Genomic DNA, 20,667 nt, shown 5'->3' with positions numbered 1-20,667 from the left:
GGGAAGTACCCGCGAGGATGCGGAGAACACGGAGCCGGGCGCACCGTGGTGGGCACGGACAGCGGCGTGGCTGCTGCGGAGAACAGCGCGGTGGGAGCTCAATGAACGAAACTCGGAAGTGCCCTGTGATTCCGCGACCCCACGGCCGAGCGTACATTCAAACTAACCGAGATCGGGGACACACAGATATGAGCTCACCGTGTTCCCAACAGCGTTATTCACAGGAGCCAAAGGTGGACGGAAGCCATCCACGTGTCCATCAGGGGATAAATGGATAAAATGTGGCTCGTCCATACAATGGAGCGTTATTCCGCCTTAAAAAGGCAGGGAATCCTGACACAGGCTACAACGTGGATGAGCCTGGAGGACGTGGTGCTCGGTGAAATAAGCCAGTCCCCAAAGGACAAATGGTGTATGATTCCACGTGTATTTTCTGAGGGACCCAGGTTACTCGAATTCGTAGACAGAAAGTAGAAGGGAAGTTTCCAGGGACTGAGGTCGCGGGAGGAGGAGGAGTGGGAAATTAGTGTTTAATGGGGACAGTGTCATTGCGAGAAAATCGAAAAGTTCTGGACATGGCTGGTGGTGATGGTTGCCCGGCGTGAATATACTTAACGCCCCCGAACTGTACAAAGGGAAAAAGAAAGAGAGAAAGAAAGAAAAATCTACACAATCACAACAACAGCCTGAAACAGACAAGGGCAGGGCCCCCAGCGAAGCCCAGGTGCTGTGGTCATGCTTCGAGAAACCTCTAGGAGACTTGAGTGAAACGAGCTTTGAGGCAGCAGACAGGAGAGTCGGCCCTGGATCCAGAACTCCGGAGGCGGCAGATGAGAACAGGCTGGGGTGGGCTCAGGGCTGGAAGGCAAGTCCAGGCCCCAGCGGTCCCCCCCGGGTCCGAACTGTCACCAAGCCCGCCACCGGTGCTTCCACCCTGCCAGGCCTGTCCTGGGCTGCCCACTGTGAGGGAGGAGCCCATGTCGGCCTCTCTCCCAGAGCAACACAGACCCAGACACCAGAGAGGCCCCACCTGGAGGGGGCGGGGGGCAGTTTCTGGGCCGCAGGAAAGGGCTCTGGGCAACCAGTCTGGATTTCTGGAAAAGTGACTCTACTCCTTCCAGCCCCAGGTCACGACCCCGGCTGACCATCTCAGCCCCAGGAGCCCTCCAAGAAGTGGTCAGAGGTGTACCGAGGGAGGGGGGTGCATGCAATCTTCCCCCAACACACTGTCTGCAGATAATTTTACAACAATAATAAAACCCACTCAAAGTCAGTCCGCTTCTTATCACTGTGCACCAGTAACTCTAAATAAAAAATTAGTGATAAAATAATCCCCCTGAAAATATCTTCTATTGGCCGAAGTTCTAAACAGGAGTTCCTAAGCTACCCCAAATCTGGCCCCCAGCTTGTTTTTGTAAATAAAGTTTTATTGCGATACAGACACACCTATTCATTCCATATCATTTATGGCTGCTTTTCTGCTTCGGTGGCAGAGTTGAGTAGTAATGACAGAGACCCTATAGCCACAAAAAGTCTAAAATATCTATTATCTGGTCCTCTACAGGAAAAGCATGCCACTCCCTACACTAACAATTGCTGTGGTTACTGCTAAGCGCTTTTGTGGTTAGCGCGTTTGTATTACTTACCCTTTAATAAATATCATATTCTACAGGTAGTTCAGAGAATTCCAGAAGCACCCACCCACACGTGACTGCACAAATTCAGTCACACGCCTGAAATATTTTAATAACTATCTTTAAAATAGAAATTAAATTTCTTCTTTTTGTTTGTTTTAAAACTATCGAAGGAATCCAAAAAATAATGATTCTTACTGAAAATAACTGTCGTTTAAAGGGAGGACGCTAAAAAAACGATCCGCTCTGGGGTCCCCTGTTAGGCACACCGCCAACAGGGTTTTTCTGAGTTTCAAATTAAACATTAAACATGCGCCACGACAGATGCCACTGCTCGCCTCCCCAAAATGCATCCTCTCCCACGCCCTTGTTTCTGATGGCAGAGTGTTGTCTTCTTTGCTCCAAGCAGCCATAGATGCTCAAAAAAGGGGGACCCTGTGCCCCCATCACGATCGGCTGGGGGAGGACATGTGGCCAAATTCTGGCCGACGAGACATGGGAGTGGAATGCTGGGGGATTTCTGGGAAAAGTCGTCTTACTGATGAAAAGGGACACAAAGAAGAGATGCTTCCTGCACCTCTCCGGGGGATGTTATCCCATCTGGATGAGACACCTGTGCCGAAGGCGGCCATCCTGCAGTGCCAAAATACGCTGGCACAGGGACGGAAAGAATCCGGGTCCTCGAGGATGTTTTCGACCCCTGAGACTGAGAACGCTGAAGCTGCTCCATCTCAGGACTCCCCCCTACGTGGGAATAATAAATATCTCCATTATTCAGCTGTTTGGGTTGGTGCTTTCAAGCGCTTTCCGCCAAAAGCATCTCGGTGGATAATACAGACGTGAAACCCTTTCTTTGGCAAGCAGCCGGCAGCCACACTCAGCAGCCTCCTTGGTTTATTTATTCATTCAGCGACTGTTTACCGAGTGCCTCCTACGGGTCAGGACGGTTCTGGGCACTGGAGATCACGAGAGAGGTCCCTTCTGCGTTCCAGTGGGTGGACGCAGACACAGAGGCAAGTCCGTGAATGAGCGGACGAGATCATTTCAGATCACGTGAGACGCCGAGAAAGAAAGAAAATAGAGTGGTTTGATAGCGAGTGAGTGGGGGCGGGGCGTCTCCGGAAAGGTGACATTCGGTCAGAGGACGGAACGAAGAGGAGCCAACTATGTGGAGGACACGGCAAGTGCAAAGGCCCTGAGGTGGGACCGAACTTCGTGTGTTCCGAGAACTGACATGCGGGGGCGTGGGAAGCATGATTATGGCGGCAGGTTCGGAAGACTATCTAAAAATACACAGGAGGTCCGCGGCCACGCCACCCTGAACGTGCCCCATCCCGTCTGACCTCGGAAGCTAAGCAGGGTCGGGCCTGGTGAGTGCTTGGATGGGAGACCGCCTCGGAAGACCAATTGCTATAAGCGTAAAAATTAAAAAATAAAGGATTACAAGCCGACAAGGTCCTTGTAATCTGTGAGGTCAACCAAGGGTTGCCTCGTCTGAAAATAAATAAATAAAAATAAAAGTACACAGGAGGCCCACAGTCCAAGCTCTTCTCATTTCCTTTTCTTTTTTTTTTTTTTCTTTTTCTTTCTTAGGGCTTTTGTTCCCAGACCCAAAGTGTACGAGCTCCAGTTTGTTGAAACTTGGGCTGAGTCTTCAGGCTTCTCTTCCTAACTCGAGGGAACCTCTTGCCGTGTGTGGGCTTGACATTCACTGCATTTTTAAAACGAAAGCCAAGTTTGGGTGCTTCGGCCTAACCAAACAGCTCCATTTGCGAGTCCCCACCTGTTTTGCTATTGTTTCCTGCCAGAGCAACATTTTCTGTCCTGCCCGGTAAATGGCAGCTCCTGTCATCACCCCCGCCTCTCCAAAAGCCCCTCCTCTGCCTGGGGACACATTCCACGAGAGGAATGACAGCCGTGTGCAGCCAGGCAGAGGAGAGTTCTCAGGCCCAACACTGGTACAAAGAATCCTTTAGAAAGAAAAGACTTCTGCCCCTTCCAAAGGTCCACTCAGCCGTAGAGCTGCAGCGAAGTTGCCAGTTTCTCTCCTGAGGGGAAATCGGTCCTGGCGCCTGGCCCAGGTGCGTGCCAGAGGTGGCTGGAATCCAGGGAGAAGCAGATTCTTTGGAAAGCAGTGGATGGCAATGCCACTCCAGACCAGCCGCCAGCAGCCGAGACCTTTGCCTGAGCAGGGTGGGTGGCTGGTGTTGAGGGGGGCCACTGGACACTCGCTCAGAGGGCCACTTGTCTAACTGCGCTGACTGAGCATTTCCTGTGGGCAACTCGCATTAGCTGAGGCCTCAACCAGGCCCCTGGCCAATGGGGACAAAGGCGTTTATTTTCACACCAGTGAGTCTATAACGACGCCTGAGAAAAATGCTCTAGGGACAAGGAATCTGCTTCGGGGAGAATTTTTTTACAGAGGTCACCGAGTGGCCCTTTTTCAAAGCAAACAGGGTCACATTACTTGCTGCTTAAGCCCTCCGCGGGCACAGGCATAAAGCTCAGACCCCTCCCAGAGCCATTCGGCCCTGCCCTGCGGCTCTGGCCCTGACCCAACTCCCCTCCCTCACTGCCCCTCACTCCCTCAGATGCAGTCTTCATGTGCTCAGCTCACTACTACCCCAGGACTTTGGCACATGCCGTGCTCACTGCTTTTAAACACTCTTCGCGGGTCTGACAGTGAAGGCAGCTCTCTCCTGGCCCGCCCGTCTACAGACGCTCCCTGGCATGTCATTTCGTTTTATCTTGACCATGCCCTGACATTGTCCGGCCTGGTCGCCCACTGAATGAAAGCACCACGAGGCTGAGGGCCTGCCTGTCCTCACAGCAAGGCCCACGCGGGCCACGTCGGTTTGTGGAATGAATAACCCCACGTCGGGGAGTCAGGGAAGGCTTTCCGAAGTGGAGTCTGAATTGATGTTTGGTGGACAAGGAGGAATTGGGCTGCTGTCCCCAAGCTTGGCCGACCATTGGAGTCCAGGGGGCTTAAGGCGTGCCAGAGCTTCTGCCCCACGGTCGGCGGGTGTCGGGGTCCGGGATCCGGAATGGCGGTTGGTGTCGTTTTTAAATCCCCGTGTGGTGCTCACGTGCACCCAGGGCTGCAGGCCCGTGGCCTGGGGCTGTGCTTCTCCAGGGGTTCTCCTGGCCCCCTGGGACCCGGCAGAAACGCGAGTTCTCCCTCCTTTCCCCAGACCTGCCACATCAGACACTGCGGTGAGATTCAGGGATCTGTTTTCACAGCCCCCCAGGGGACAGAGCCCCTGGGCAACGGGAGGAGGGCAGAGAGGATTCTTCCAGAAGAACAGATGCTTTGAGCCAGCCCTGGGGTTGGCGAGGATCCAGGCTGACCGGCAGGGCCTCTGGCTCCTCGTCCTTGAGACAGACCCTACACCATCTCCCAGTTCATCTTTTTCCTGGAGGCAGCTGATCTGGAGCAGCTTCAGATGTCCCTGGGCCCTGGGACCTTGAACTTGATTTTGGCTCTAAAGTGTCATCTGAACTGGAGTTAGTGCAATCAACTGCAGGGCTCCCTGGGGAGAGACTCCTTCTCTTGGGCACCTTCCCTTCACGCTCCCCTCTCCCCAGCCCCACAGGGAAGAAAGAAAAGTCACCAGGTGGGAAGGAGCTTATTTCAGCAACTGTCGACTGGTTCCAAGATATTCGACTCAAGTTCCTGAAATACTGTCGCGAGGCCCTCGATTCAGGGAGGGACAGCACAGCAGGGTCCCTTTGGGTTTATGTCACAGCGGGGGTGGGGGGGTGGGGGCGGGGTTTCCTCTTCCTTCCTTCCGCTCCTCCCTCCCCCGTGCGAGCACCAAGATTTCTCTTGTTTTGATGTTTCTTGAGTCATTTCCCTTCTCCTGTCTGTAGTGGGCAGAATCACGTGCCCCCCCCCCCGTAAAGAGACGGTCAAGTCCTGCGCCCTGGCACCGTGCATGTGACCTAATGTGGAGGTGGGGTCTTTGCGGATGTGACCGAGCGAAGGTGAGGTCACACCGGAGGAGGGTGGGCCCTGAATCCAGTGAGCCTGGTGTCCTCGCAGACGCACGGACACGCGCAGACGCACAGGGAAGGAGGTCGTGTGAAGACGAAGGCACAGACGGGAGGGCTGCGGCTCCACGCCTGCTGCACCTGCAGCCACCAGGAGCTGGAGGAGGCCAGAACGGACCTCCCGGCAGCCTTCGGAGGGGGCGTGGCCCTGTATGAATATTCTGGATATTCATACAGACGGAGCCCAGTTAACGCTTACGTGTAAGCGGCCCATGTATGGACCAAAGGATGAGACTGTGACGCCAGCCACAGGTCAGAGTTAATGCGGTTCTGTGCTCCGCGAGCAGATGGAAAACACCAGAACCTGGATCCTGGGGGTGACGTTCCGATGCCGAGTTAACCCAATCTGGAGCAGCCCGATTTCTCGCTTCCGATGCAACATAACAAAGCTCTCTGTTGCGAAAAGTCCCCGTTTACACTTACCTGTCATCGAGAGCACCCGAGCCGACACACCCGTGACACACACACGGCCCTGTGGCCGCTGCCCCTTCCACGGCGCCTTCGCACGTGGCGAGCCCTCCGCCTGGGAAGCCTCTCCTGTTGCTTCCCCTTCTTCCAATTCCTACTCGTCCTCCAGTCTCTCTTCAGAAGTCACCGGAAAGTCTCCTTTAGGGGCCTGATGGAGGCCCCTCCTCCGTCACGCTGGGTGGGGTCCACCGACATTCCGACATGGCCCCCTGTGTTGACCCCTGTGTTGACCGCTGCGTCGAGAGGAGAGAGGGTTCTGCCCGGGGGAGGACTTGGGGGACAGAGGCTGGCGCACGGCCGTGGAGGCGAAGCCCCGGCCCTGTGCCTGCTGGACCCAAAGGATGCACCTTTTTCATCCTGCGGAGCTTTTCCAAGCCGCTCTCCAAAAAGAGCGTCGCCATTTATACTCCGACCCCAATATACGCAAGTGGCTCCTCCTGTATCCTCGATAGCTGGTTATCGTCAAACTCTTCACTTTTGCGGGCCCGAGGGGTGACATCTGCTCATTGCTCCGCTCTGCAATTCTTTTCAGCATCAATGAGGCCGAACATTTTTTCGCAGATTTGTTGGCCGTTTGCATTTCTCCTGCGGATTCCGACCTCCTGGGGCCGGTTCTCCTCCTGGCTGGTTCGTTAGCCACTCCTTGTATATGAAGCACGTCAACTCTTTGCCTGGCATAGGAGTTTGGCAAATACATTTTCCAGTTAGGTTTTGCTTTTGATATTTTGCAAAAGATGAACTTTGATTTTCTCGTGGTCAGATCTACTCTTTGTCTTCTTGGTATTGTGTCACATTTAGGAAAGCCTCCCAGACTAAGAATTTTTATAACTACATTCTCTTCCGGTGCTTCGTAGGTGTTTTTTTTTTTTTTTTAATTTATTTATTTTAATTAGTTTCAAGTATGTAGTACATTATAGGTATTTTTATTTTTGAATCTCTGTCCTATTTAGAATTAGTTTGTTTTCAGCTATGGAATAAGAAAGGAATCCAGTTATTCCTAACCCAATATATTTCTAATCCTTCCCCCATGGAATGAAAAGACCATTTCACATACCGGTTTCTCTATCTACTTTGGTCTTTTTCTGGATTTTTCTCTCTTATTACACTGCTCAGTCTGCCCGTTCCTGGTCTAGCGCCAACTATGTCTAATACCCCACTTTTATAATTCATTATGATATTTGGAAAAGCTAGTCCTCCCCCATTATTCATTTTCAGACCTTTTCTGGAAATATTTATGTAATCATTTTTTTAATGTCCTTCAACATCATTCTCTCAAGTTCCCCCAAATTTCCTGCTGGTTATTTCCTTGGAATTTCACTGATTTCTGGCTAACTGTAGGGAAATCTGACATCTTTCCAAACTAATTCTTTCTAAGAACAAATATTGTTTCGCCACTCATCCAAGCCCCCTTTTATACTTAATAGTAGAATTTTAACACTTTTACATTACTGTTCTCCACATTTCTTGGGAAGTTTGCTGCTAAATAATTTATCATTACGGTGGCTCTTGTAAATTGGATCTTTTCTTCTATTATATGTAATGTTGTATATTTCTGGCCAGGTCCAAAGATTGATTCAGTAGATTTGGGTGAAGACCCCAAGAACTCTGCATTATTATTTTTTAAATTAATTTATTTATTTTTAATTCTTTAACGTCACCACATATTTGACCCCTTTTACCCCATCTGAAGTCTACATTATTATCCATGATCTGCCTTATCATGTGAAGTCTGAGAACCATTTCCATTCAAGTACTATGGCCTGGAAGGCCCTAGAATATAATGGTGAATGAGAAGGCACAGTTTCTGTTCTCACAAATTCCTACGTCAGTCAAAACCACTGGTCGAAAATGCACAAGTTAAAGTTGTATAAAAAAAGGAGAGAGCCCCCTGTATTAGGGCATAAGTTAAGCTTCTATAACAAAGAAACCCCCAAATACAGAGGCTCCAACAGATTAGGAATATATTTCTATTAAATTTTAAGGGGAAATAGGGTCTTTCAATTTTTTATTTTCCTGGACTTAACAGTGCAGAGGTGGCTAGTGGTCCAGCACAGATGGGAGACTTTGCTTCCCACAGTCGTCCAGGGACCCAGCCTCCTGCTGTTTCGATACTGTCACTCCCAGAGTCACCAGCACCCTGTCCACATGCCAGCTCGAAGGACACAGGAAAGAGAGAGTAGAGGACAACCAGCTTCCTTTTTAACAATGTGGCCTAGAAGTCGGCTCTTTACCCCATCTCCATCTTACAGACTGGCACCTAGGCTGGAGGGGCCACCTGGCATCACTGGAGGCTGGAAACACCGTCTCCAGCTGATGGAATCCTGGGGGCTCTAAACTAAAAGGGGAGAGGGATTCTACCGCAGAAGCGCTGTTGTTATCTTTTCCATTCTTCGGAATTTCTGAAAAATACAGAACTGAAATTTGAGTTCTGCCCAGCACAGAGCTGATGAGAGGAACCGAGTTCTTATTTAAAGAGAAACAAAACACGAACTCCTACATTCCTACAAACGCTTCTTCCTTTAAGAAATCACCTTTCGAGCCAGACTGAACCTCCTTAAACCTGAGCTGTCGTTTAGTGAGTTTCAGTCGTGCAAGATGCAAAGGTTCTGGAGATCCGTGATGCAAGAACGTGCATACCCTGAACACTCCTGCACACGTGGACAGCGGCGGAGATAGCACATCGGATGTAATGTGGTTCTCACCACATTAAAAAAAAAAAAAAAAGCAAAATCAAAACAAAAAGGTGGAATGAATCCTCTTTCCCTTCCGCGTGGGAGGCTCTCTCCTGCTTCGTGGTCCCCCAGGGTCCCGGCTGGCTCGCTAGCCCTGTGCCAACAATCCAGACTAAGGAAAAAGTAAGAAAGAGAGCGTGGAGGAAGACCAGCTCCCTTTCTAACAACGTGACCTTGAAGTTGCACCTTGTAGCTGCACTTGCTCCTAATGGATGGAATGAAATGTCCAGGACGAAGAAGTCCACGGAAGTGCTGCAGGGTCCACCCGGTCCCCACGGCATGCTCGCTCTTGGAGCACAGCCGCCACGCTAGGAGGGAACTCAGAGCACACGAAGGTGCTCTGTGTCATGCTCTGGACACCGAGGCTCCGCCAAAACCAGTAGCAACTGCCAGATGTGCGACTGGCCCCCCAGCCATCTCTGACCCCAGGCCCACGAGTGAGCCAAGAAGAACCGCCTAGCCGAGCCCGGTCCCCCCCGGAACCAAAGCCAATAATCACAGCGGGCTGTTCTCCACCGCTGAGTCTGGCGTGGCTTATAGAGCAGCAACAGATCACCAAAACAATAGTGCGGACGGTTTTAAATGGCATATATGTACTAGGTACGCTTTTAATTTTAAAAAGTTAAGTGAGGCCTTATTGCTGCTTTGAAAGTCTAAAGATTTGCGTAATAGCTAAGAAACAATTCTAGATCATAGTTTTTTGCCCATGTATCTACTTTCAGAATTCTTTCCTGATTGCGGAATATTTTAAATATTCATGAAAGGGCAGAGAACAATATAATGAACACCATGGACCTAGTGTCCAGCTCCAACAAACCTTAACATAATGACATAATTGCTTCTGTTCATTTTTTCATTTTTTATTATTTATTATTATTTACGCCTACAGCACCTGGTCTTCCTAGGTGGTCTCCCATCCAGGTACTAACCAGGCCCGACCCCGCTTAGCTTTCGAGATCAGACATCGGGCTCGTTCAGGGTGGCATGGCCACAGGCCATGGACTGTGGCTCCACTGGGGCACAAACCCAGGACCTTCTGCACATAAAGCAGGTGTGCTAACCGCTACCCTATGGAACCACGTCCTGTTCGTTTTTCAAAATACTTCAAAACATTTTAAATTGTGATGAAAAATATGCATAACATAAAACTTACTGCCACGGCCGTTTCTAAGCATGCAGTTCGGTAGCGTCAGGTGCTTTTCCACTATTGTGCAGTGGCTCTCCAGGAGAACTCTGCATCGTGTTCAAGCGAAACTGTGTCCTCATTAAACAAGAACCCCGCCGGGGCTCCGGCACCCTCATCTTACGTCCTGTCTCTCTGGATTTGGCGATTCCGGACACATCATATAATTAGAATCATGTAAAGTGTGGCCTTTTGCGTCTCTGCTTGTTTTTAAGAAATGAAGTTTTACGGACACCCTTGAAGACTCCAGTGTACCCTATGCAAAACCATTCCTGTTTTTCTATGCCCAGAAAAAGTAAATAATTTTTTTGGAAATGCACGAGAATGTTTCAGGAAGATAAGACAACATCGTAATAGAATGATCTCCTCAAGATAGAGAATAAAATGATTGTGATTCGTTTACTATTTACTTCACAGATATTTATTGAGCACCTACTATTGTCCAGCCCTGTCTGGGCCCAGAAATACAGCGGCGAAAGGACAGTTTTCTTGTTTTTAAAGAAAAATGGAGAGGTCGACGATGAGTAAACATCGAAAAGTCTTAAGTAAAACAGGTGGCGGGGTCAGGAGTGAGCAGATAGTCGTTTCAGGATGGGCGGCCAGGGGCGGCCTCTCTGACAGGCAAACCAAACCTGGGGTGGCAGAAGGAGCCTGCCACTCAACAGAGAACAGCGCCGGGCAGAGGAGCAGCACGTGCGAACGTACGGAGGTCTGAACTAACTCGAGATGGTAAAGGGACAGCCATGCGGTAAGTGTGAGGAGGGAACGAGGTCAGGGCCACGTAGAAGAGAGTAGCTGGGTAGGAAAAGCCCCCGAAGTCTCTCTGAGGAGCCGACTTTGACACAGGCCTGACTGGAGGGAGGGAGGGAGGGAGGGAGCGGGGAGGCGAGGCTGGAAGGACCGGGCCGGCCTTCCTGAGGGCTGCGTGGGGAAGCTGAATTTTACTTGTGCACACTGGGGTTTAAGCAGGAGGGGCAGGACTCGGGGGAATGTTTTAAAGGGATTCCCGGCGGCTTTGCAGAGGGTGGAGGGGTTTCGAATATGAGCTGAAGATATCTTAAGTGGACAAGGTTTGCTCATCAAAATCAAGGAGGAGGAAAAGACAGTCTGGCCTTTCTTCAACGAGTTAAACACAGTTAGCTTATAACCCGGCGATTCTACTCTTGGATACGTTCCCGAGAGAACTGAACGCAGGCGATCAGACAAAGGCGTAGACACGCATGCTCACGACAGCGCTATTCACGGCAGCAAAAACACACATAACGTAACAAAAGCCCCTATTTTGAAAACCGTTTGGGAAATGACCCAAATGTCCATCAGCGGATGAACAAAGTGTGGTCTGTGCGTACAATGAAATGCGATTAGGCCATAGAGAGGGACGAGGTTCTGACACAGGCTACAATATAAATGACCCTTAAAAGCACGATGCCCAGTAAAGAAGCCAGTCACAGAAGGCCACATGCTATATGATCCCGTTTATCTGAAATGTCCAAAATAGGTAAATCCACAGAGGCAGAAAGCAGATTACTGATTGCCAAGGGATGGGAGGAGGGGCAGGGGGCAGTGACTGCCGATTGGGTCTGGGTCCTTTTGGGGCGATGAAAATGTCCTGGAACGAGATAGACGTGGTGTTGCACAATATTCTGAGTAGTACACTTTAAAATGGGGAAAACGGTAAAATTTTGTGAATTTTCTCACAATTTTTGAAAAGGGAGCCTGTCTTTCTGGCAGGAGATGCCAGCCGTGGGGAGACTGCATTTATTCCAAAAATAAAAAATCCGAAAAAAGGAGGAAATGGAGAAAGGGAGGGAGGGGCGGGGGCGGGGGAAGGAAAGGAAAAGGAGGAGGCTGCCCTTGGTCATGGCCTTCTGTGACCGCTCGGCCACCTCACCACGCCCCCTTGTGGCTGGCGAAGTTTTGGGGAAACCTTGGAGAGAACTGGGGTGCCGAGACACTCCCTGTGCAGCTGGCGGATCAGACTCTCACTTGGACTGTGTAACTTTTTACCTCGTCCGCCACCGCCCCCGCACTGTGCCCCCCGGTGTGGGGAAAGCCGGACACTGGGGTGACCGCTGATGGCTCGTCTTCTGGGCAACACTTAAAAAAACCCCTTCCCCAGGGGGAGACTCTCTGTTTTCTGTTTTCTACCTATTTCTTAAACACTTTTCCATGTCTTGCCACCAAGCACGTAATTATTATTATTAATTTTTTTTACCATTTTAACCATCTTTCAAGTGTACAGCTCAGCGGCATTAAGTACACTCGCACAGTTGGTTACACAGTCATCACCATCATCCGTGTCCAGAACTTCCTTGTCTTCCCAAACAGAAACTCTGTCCCCATCAAAAACTAACTCCCTCCCGCGAACCCTGGCTCGCACCGTTCGACTCTGTCTCTATGATTCTGACTACTCTGCAAAGCCCCGTAAGTGGAATCGTACAGTATTTGTCCTTCTGTGACTGGCTTACTTCCCTCAGCGTAACGTCCTTCAGCCTCATCCACGGTGTAGCCTGTGTCCGAATATTCTGTTTGTGGCTGAGTGACACTCCAGTGTACAGACGGACCACACCATCCATCACCTGCCTGTCTATGGGCATCTCAGTGTTTGTGCCTTTCGGCTGTTGGAACAGTGCTGCTACGGATCCGGTGTACCATGCTTATTTCTAAATGTTACGCACCTTAGCTAAGTCAACAGGCCCGCTGCTACATGAATCTCGCATTCCAGAGCAAATCAGTCAGCCAGTCACTGAGGATACAGGTCAGGTAAATGAATAAGCTGGACATGATAACTAAGTGTCCCATGAGATGCATCATGTTTTTTTTTCAAAAAACATCACAGCCGGGCATCCTTATAGTTTGTCATAGCTTTGGGAATTCCATATCCAATTTTGCCTTTCCCTTTGCATCCGCCATAGCTAATAATTAGCAGCACACAGTTCATCGCAAATGATGTACGAGGCAATCAATATCAACGTTAGATACCCTCCTGGAGGACAAAGCCCCCGCTCCGTGAGATACAAAAAACTTCGAGAAATGTTTTTCACATTGGAAGTGATTTTGTCAAATGAAATCATGAATGAGGTCCTTATCGCGTTAGGGGAAACTCGAAATATTTTTAAATTAAAACTATTATGAGATACTGTTTATTATTGACCTAGCAGGCAAATCCTGTCTAAATTTAAAATGCATATGCCCTTTGACCCAGCAGAGTCAAGAAGTTTATCTTTCAGATACACATGCACACCTGGGAAAAGATTCACGGGTAAGAAGAGTCTTCGTCGCACCGATTATAGCGGGAAAATACCAGAAGCAACCTGAACATCCAGCAGTCAGGGACTGCTCAACCAAATTATGGCCCGCCCACACCAGCACCGTCCAACAGAACCTTCCGCAAGGACGAAAATGGTCCACATCGGCACTGTCCACTACGTTAGCCGCAGTCGAATCTTTGTACTGAGCATTTGAAATGTGACTGGTGCAGTTGAGGAACCAATTTCATTCCATTTTGATAAAAGAGCCATGTGTAATTAGTGGCTGATAGGCCGCTGTGTTAGTGCAAACGCACATAATGAGATATCGTGCAGCTGGGAACAAGAATGGAACAGATCTGTATGTGTACCGACTTTTAAAAAAAAGGATTCTTAAACTAATATTTTTAAATGAAAAGCGCAAGATGGAAAGAGTATGTCTGGTATGCTGTCAGTTTATGTAAGGAAAAAAGGACACGTAAACAGTCTCCCAAACGCATAGAACGTCTAGAAGGGAACACGAGAAACCGGTCACCGTGGGGGGAAGGAAATGATATGTTTGTGTCCCCCACCAAAATTCTTAGGGGGATTTTAAATGACTGGGGCTCCTGGGAGGCGATGAGGCCATAAGGGTGGAGCCCTCGTGATGGGATTATAAACGAGACCCCACAGAGGTCCCTTGTCCCTGCCACCACGTGAGGACACACAGGAAAGTCAGCCATTTTTGATCCAGGAAGTGGGCCTCGCTGAACACCGACCTGCTGGCGCCTTGATGTCGGACTTCCAGCCTCCAGGACTGTGAGAAATAAATGTCCGTTGTTTAAGCCACAAGTTTATGGTCCTTTGTTACAGCAGCCCCAACAGACTGAGACAGGACAGGGTGCCAAGGACAGGGATAAGAGAAAAACGTTCTTTTTACTCTATTCTATTTTTAGTTTTTCACGTGTACACGCATCGCTTTCTAAAAATAATTGTTTTTGTTCTCACAAGAAGGATACACCTAAGTCAGCTCAGCAAAACAGGGATGAGCCTTAGAAATAATGCGTGCTTCATAAATAAACACTTTAGACTTGCTTCCCGCCTTCATCCCCTGGCCAAAACGGTTTTCTCTTGTTTGTCTTGAAACTCACGGGTCTACTCCCGGATGTCACCTACATAGCTTGACAGTGAGCAAGCAGTGAGAGGACGCCATGAAATGCTATCCAGAGGCCTGTGTCATTCATGATAACGACCCGATGTCGGGTGGCAAAGACGGCTGTGTTACAAAGACCGGGTGTCAGCTCACTGGGGCGACTGGCAGCCCCCAAAGGCAGCTGTGGTGATCGGACAGCCAAGGCAGAGACGAGCGCATGCACTCTGTCCTGTGTCACCCGCAGAGGTCTGCGGACTGCTTTTGCGAATTCAACCATCCTGCCGAGGCTCTGGAAGCGCCTCACATTGTTGGTGCAGTTTATTAGTATTCTAAGTGGGCGGGGCACTAACAGTACACACACACACACACACACACACACACACACACACACACACACACACACAGAGCCAGTCGGAACATTCCAGATACTGGTAAGTGCTAGGAAGGATATGAGTGGATCACGGAATGAGACGGTGACTAGCTGGGGCCCAGTGGACCAGTTTCAAACGGTGGTCAGGGAAGGGAGGTCGGAGCCGAGACCTGGAGGAGAAGGGGCCCTAGATGGGAGGACTGAGTGTGGGGGGAGCATTCCAGGCAGAGGGAAGTGCAAAGGCCCTGAGGCCGGAGGGAGCCGGAGGAAAGCGGGAGGAAAGCGGGAAGCTGATGGACAGCGAGTGGCAGAGATGAGCCTGGTTGCCCAGGGCCAAGAGCTGGGATTGTGCTCTAAGCAGGAAGGCGGTCTCTGAGGGGTTTTCAGCAGGGGAGGGCTTCTTGTTTTCAACAGTAACTGGGACCCACACGCCAGCAGGCGGGAGGACTCAGACACGAGGCCTGAGGTTGAGTGCGCCTGCGCACCGTCGCCTTCTGGGGGCCTGGGGCTCAAGCCCTCCCTCGCGCCCTTCGCTGCCTGTGTGCTTTCCTCTCCTGGTGCATTTGCCCACAGGGAGTCGGAAATGCAGAGTGAGGGACCTGGGCTCAAACCAGCATCTTTCTAGAAATCTGTGCACCGGATGCTACTGAAAGGAGGGTGGGCTGCCCAGAACCCAGGTGGGAGCAGAGACCAGCCGGGGAGTTGAGATGAGAGACATCGGCGGCTCAGACCAGGGTGTTAGCAGGGAGACAGGTCCGCTAGGGTCTGGCTGTTTCGGAGGCTGAGTGGACACCATGTACTGATATTTTGGACTGGACGAATAAGGAGAGGCTGCCATTGTAATCAAAAAATTAAAAAATTATTTCAAATATTGAGAGAGTTAAAGCCTTCAGCTGGAGCATGAAGACACGGTGAAGATAAAGCACCCCCTGGACCCCCAGTGGGTGCCCTCAGACACAAAGACACTGAATTCTACATATACTCTGCGTTTACCTGACATACAGACCTATAATCAGTTTAACGTATAAATTAGGTACAGTCAGAGACTAACGACAATAACTAATAGAAGTGCGACAATGCCCTGTCATAAAGGACTGAGTGGGCTCTCTCTCATTGTGCTGGGCTCGCCCTCCACTCCAAGGCAGACTTCACGCTTCTCTCTGGCACATCGAATCGCCAGCATCCGCACTCCTAGGCTTGGGGGCCTAGTATGGGTGACGTGAACACAAGGACTGTGATCCCGCGACAGTCGATCCGATGACCAAGGTGGCTCCCACGTGCCTGATGGGCAGGACCGTGACAGTGTGGAGGTGCTGGACAAATGGGGGAGTCGCGTCCTGAGTGGGACGGAGAGGGTCCGCGTGAGATTTCATCACGGTTACTCGGAACAGCACACAACTTTAAACTCATGAACTGTTCATTTCTGGAATTTTCCATTTCATATTTGTGCACCGAGATTGACTGCTGGGAACTGAAACTACAGGAAGCGAAACTGCGGACAAGTGGGGACCGCCGCGCCTCTGCAATGGCTCCGTGGGTTCCACCTCCTGGCGTCCAGCTTTGCGTCTACCCCGTGACCAACCAGACAGTGGAGGCGTGCGACTTCAGATGCTAGATCTTAAAAACATGTTGCATCTTCCATCTTATGCTTGCTTGAATCACTCGCTCTGGGGAAGGCAGCTGTCACGTTGGGAGGCCATTGGAGAAGCCCCATCGAAAGGTACCAAGAGCCAGTGTCATCTTGCCAGGCTTGTGAGTGCACCGTCTCGGCAGCAGACCCTCCAGCCTCAGTCAAGCCTTCTGGTGAGATGCCACTTCATTAGAGACCCAAACCAGAACCACGCAGGTAGGCCATGCTCGAATTCCTGGCGCACAGGATCTCTGTGACTAAGCTGCTACGTTTTGGGATGATTTGTTAGGCGGCATTAGATGATATACATCATGCTCTTACAGTAAGTAATCAGCGAACACAGGAAGTGTTGGAGGTGGGCGGCCATTTCTCACCTGTCTGCCTTCCTTATAGAGCCTTGACGTCCACTTGACACAGGGGTGGTGATCTCAGCCCCAGGAGAAGATCCTGGTTAAGCGTGGTCAATCATTGGTCACCCCATTCCTTTTGCTGGCAAATGGTTTAAGAACAATCATTTGCTTGATGTCTGGAAACATATGAATGTTGTTATTTTAAAGCTTTCAATATGTTTCTAATTCATCATTTAAAAACAGACTACCCTTGTTTTGAGAAAACACTTCAGTGAATGTTTTGACCCAAAGGAAAAGCCAAACTTTTATTCTGGAATGAAGTTCAAAGAACGAGAAGCTAAAATTCCTGCAAACTGCAGTCAATTCTGTCTTCGCTGTGGGTAGAATTGCATCTCTGGAGATTAGCTGTGTCATCTGGGTGTGAGGCAAATCTTTTTTTCCCCCCTTACAGTCAGCCCCAGAAAAAGTGAGTTTTGCTATGGATTTAGGAGACACAGCCAAAAATACCCCTGCAGAGCCAAAGAAGGATGCCAGGCGAAGGCCCACGAGAAAGGTGGGCCCTCAGAGTGCCCCCAGGGGGCGGAAGTCACCCATGGGGCCTTAAAATCTGCAGCATACGATTGTAACTTCTCCACTAGGCAATTTCCTCTTATGACCCCTACATCTGACTAAAGGAGACATTTTATAGCCTATAGTCGGCTGTACTAAGGGAAGAGCTGGGTTCCTGAGGCAGCGCAGATTAAGACAGTACGGCACGAGGTCGCTGGCACAATCTCCCGGGACGGTGGCCTGGCTGAGTGACAAGCAACCATTAATTAGCACAGATCTGTGGAAAGCATAAGGAAGACACCGTGTAGAACACCCTACTGTCACATGGACTTCAGAGGAAATGCAGGCCCTCCCACACTGGCCCCCACACACCCCCGACCCCTCCTGCCGCAATGGAACCGGTCACTCCCCTGCCGCCATCCATCCCGCTGGGCTTCTCCTTCCACTCTCTAGACTATGGGTTTTCGACACATTTTAAGACTCATTTGACAGCTCATAAATAATGTCCTGTTTCAGTATAACATCTCTGAGGAAGAGATACATGTGTCCTAATCATTGTTTCCTGTCAAAACTTGTTATAATAAATAAATTTAAAAAATATACGTACACGCAAAAAAAAAAAAACCTGTGTTTTAACCACAAGAGTGGAAAAAATAATAAAAACAAACAAAAAAATTTTTAATGATTCTGCAGTTTCAACAATAAAATGAATAAATGTAACCCAATTCTGGCCAGTGAAGGTGATTTGGCTGAGGAGATTTCCGGGAAAGATTTTCTTGCTCCTGATAAGAGTCACAGGAAAGAGATGTTACCTTTCCTTCCTCTGGACATCGTCAGGTCTGGCTGTGACGCCTGCAGTGCTCAGCCATCTTGCTGAAACCTGCGGGGGAAAGGCCGCACAGCGGAGGCCAGAGCCCCAGAACCCTGAGCGTCCAGGGACAGGGATAACATGTTTCCCGCGGGGTAGGCCAGTGGATTGAGTTTTCTGTTTGGGAAGCATCCCGTCATAGTAGGGGCTCGATAAAGCTTTGATTAAATGGATACCTACATTTGCTAAAAAATAAGATCACAAATGGTAACTGATACAACTTATTATTCTTTTTTAATATGTTTGCACTCACTCTTCAAAACAATTCTTTGGTGCGTGTTTGGTTAAAAACTATTTCACCCGTTTAATGATGGCGACACTTTAAAACAGTGGTTCCCAGCCCTGGCTGCCCTTTAGATTCACTAGCGGAGCTTCGACAGTGCTGCCTCCAGACCAGACAGTTAGCATCTGCGGACAGCCCTCCGCCCTCACCTCCCCACCTGCTTGATGCACTTCGGCCACGCCGGCCTCCTTTCTCTTGTCCAGTGTGCCAAAGTCTTTGCCAGCCCCGGGGCTCCTGCACCATTTCCTGCTGCTCCACCTCTGCAAAGCTGCCTCCTCCGCTCACCTTTCAGGTCTCGCTTCGTCTCCTCCCAGAAAGCCTCTCCTGACCATCTGACCACAAGGAGGACCCCGACCCTCTCCCATGCAATCCCATTCTCTCTACTGCCTTCTGCAGTTACTATCTATTGTCAAGTAAAGGAACAGAGCAGCCCCGTTTGAATAAAGAGCTTCAATACCAAATAGAACGAGCTATGAGATTTCAAGGAAGACAGATAATTTCCAGCTGGGAAAGTCGAGGAAGGCTTCGTGGAATCTTTGAGTTAGGGGTAGGATTTGGTTTGTTGAGGTGGGAATGGTGGTATTTTAGAAAAAGGAGCAGTTTGAGTGCAGGAAGGAAGTGCAAAATGGCAGGGGCGTATGGGAAAAGTGTGGCCAGCACATAAGGGAAGCGTGGAGAGCATTCTGAGGGGTTAGATACAGGAAGAAATAGAGGGTCTATGTTGAATAATAGCTACATTAGATGTTATGGAGAAATTCCAGCTGGAAAGAGAGGTGGCTGCAGGACTGGGGAAAAAAGGAGCAAAGGCATTTGACAGAGTGGGGTGTGTGGGAGGGAAGTAAATTAACTTTTACTGGTAAGTAAACAAGCTTTTGTAAGGAGTAAGGTAAAAACATAGATTACCTGGTCAATCATGGCCGCTTGGGGGCACTGCAGGCTTCATGACAAAGTCGGTCCCAATGGCTCCCTGTTCTGGCAAAAATGAACACCGCTGACAAAAATGACATCTTTTCATTAAAAGGCGCTTTGCCCATCTATAAACAATTAAAGCCATGTTTATAATAACTATGGCTTGTTGTACTTTTAAAAAGGAACACAACTTTACAAGCCACGCATTTCTCTTCTGGTTTATTCAAGGCTCACACAACTGCATCTATGGAAGTGAATCCTTACATAGTATTTATCAAATATGAAACCAAACTTTGGGGCGCTTTACGATTTTAACCCCCGTTCCGTGAAACTAAGTCTAGCATCTGTTATTTGACTGGACCTGAGATCCCTTAATGGCAGAAACCCCTCATTCGTCACTGTCACTACAATTCCTGACGCGCTTGTGTTTGCTGGATAGAGGGTCCCTTAAATGTTTACTAGGCCTGTGCTGCCCTGGTGGTTTTATTCTTGAGAAAATGACCTAAAAGGTTATTTTTCCATTATATGACGTGAAAGGATGTTACAACTGTAAAAACTATGAAAGTTATAAAGTGGAAAAGCAAAGTGCAGAACTGCAAACCAGTATGCTGCCTTTTGTATGAGCAGGGATTAATCAGTAATTGCATATGTGTAGAAAACTGAAAATACTTACTGGGGCCTGGAGAACTGGGTGAATGGGACAGGATGGAAGTCTTTTCGTTATAGTTTTAAACTTTTTATGTATCTGAAAGACATCAAAGTATTACCTAACTGGAAGAATTAGAACATATGGGACAACAATGTTACAAAAATAAGTTATGACTTACTTTTCATTATGCCTAAGAGCCTTATTAAAAATAAATCTTGCATTTATGCTCTTTTCAAAATATTAGTATATAAAGATGTGTCTAAGGGTAGACCTTGCAGTGGCACCATAACAGCAAAATCTTGCAAACAAATGTTGGCAGACAGGTTAAATAAATCATAGAGCATTCATACAATGGGCTACTAGCAAGAGTATTAAAAAGAATGAGGTAGATGAGACATGCTGGCAAATGTCTAAATAGCTGAGAAACGTTGGTAATGGTCCTATCTGTATACGAATGCATGTATTTGTGTGCATATGTATGTATATAAAAATGTAGTGTATTTAACATATGAGGAAAGTCCGAAATACCAAACTCTGAAAGTAATCACTTGGAAGTAAAAATGGGTACTTGATGAGGCATTTAGGTGGATTATTTGACTTTGTAACACA

At 49.0% G+C, this 20,667-nt stretch overlaps 1 long non-coding RNA gene and 1 pseudogene across 1 annotated transcript in view; one reads left to right on the top strand and one right to left on the bottom strand.

The window, feature by feature from the left end:
• Positions 1-9,396: 9,396 nt before the first annotated feature.
• Positions 9,397-20,667, top strand: part of LOC105306717 — a 13,028-nt gene continuing 1,757 nt past the window's right edge. Inside the window, exons 1-2 of the long non-coding RNA XR_897168.1 lie at positions 9,397-9,409; positions 10,638-10,639. This is a non-coding gene — a long non-coding RNA (uncharacterized LOC105306717). The remainder of the gene's footprint in view (positions 9,410-10,637; positions 10,640-20,667) is intronic.
• On the bottom strand, positions 9,768-9,883 carry LOC111732415 (annotated as a pseudogene).

The sequence above is a fragment of the Pteropus vampyrus genome, unplaced genomic scaffold (genome assembly GCF_000151845.1).
Source record: "Pteropus vampyrus isolate Shadow unplaced genomic scaffold, Pvam_2.0 Scaffold456, whole genome shotgun sequence".
NCBI classification, from domain to species: domain Eukaryota; kingdom Metazoa; phylum Chordata; class Mammalia; order Chiroptera; family Pteropodidae; genus Pteropus; species Pteropus vampyrus.
The sequence above is the reverse complement of the archived record's forward strand: the minus strand, read 5'-3'. Positions and strand labels throughout refer to the sequence as shown.